Genomic DNA, 633 nt, shown 5'->3' with positions numbered 1-633 from the left:
CAATGCAAAGAAATAGAGGAAAACAACAGAATGGGAAAGACTAGAGATCTCTTCAAGAAAATTAGAGATACCAAGGGAACATTTCACGCAAAGATTGGCTCAATAAAGGACAGAAATGGTATGGACCTAACAGAAGCAGAAGATATTAAGAAGAGGTGGCAAGAATACACAGAAGAACTGTACAAAAAAGATCTTCATGACCATGATAATCACAATGGTGTGATCACTCACCTGGAGCCAGACATCCTGGAATGTGAAGTCAAGTGGGCCTTAGAAAGCATCACTATGAACAAAGCTAGTGGAGGTGATGGAATTCCAGTGGAGCTGTTTCAAATCCTGAAAGATGATGCTGTGAAAGTGCTGCACTCAATATGCCAGCAAATTTGGAAAACTTAGCAGTGGCCACAGGACTGGAAAAGGTCAGTTTTCATTCCAATCCCAAAGAAAGGCAATGCCAAAGAATGCTCAAACTACCTCACAATTGCACTCATCTCACATGCTAGTAAAGTAATGCTCAAAATTCTCCAAGCCAGGCTTCAGCAATACGTGAACCGTGAACTTCCAGATGTTCAAGGTGGTTTTAGAAAAGGCAGAGGAACCAGAGGTCAAATTGCCAACATCCACTGGATCTGT

Source organism: Bison bison, unplaced genomic scaffold, assembly GCF_000754665.1.
Source record: "Bison bison bison isolate TAMUID 2011002044 unplaced genomic scaffold, Bison_UMD1.0 scf7180017864238, whole genome shotgun sequence".
Classification (NCBI taxonomy): domain Eukaryota; kingdom Metazoa; phylum Chordata; class Mammalia; order Artiodactyla; family Bovidae; genus Bison; species Bison bison.
Note: the sequence above shows the minus strand (reverse complement) of the source record.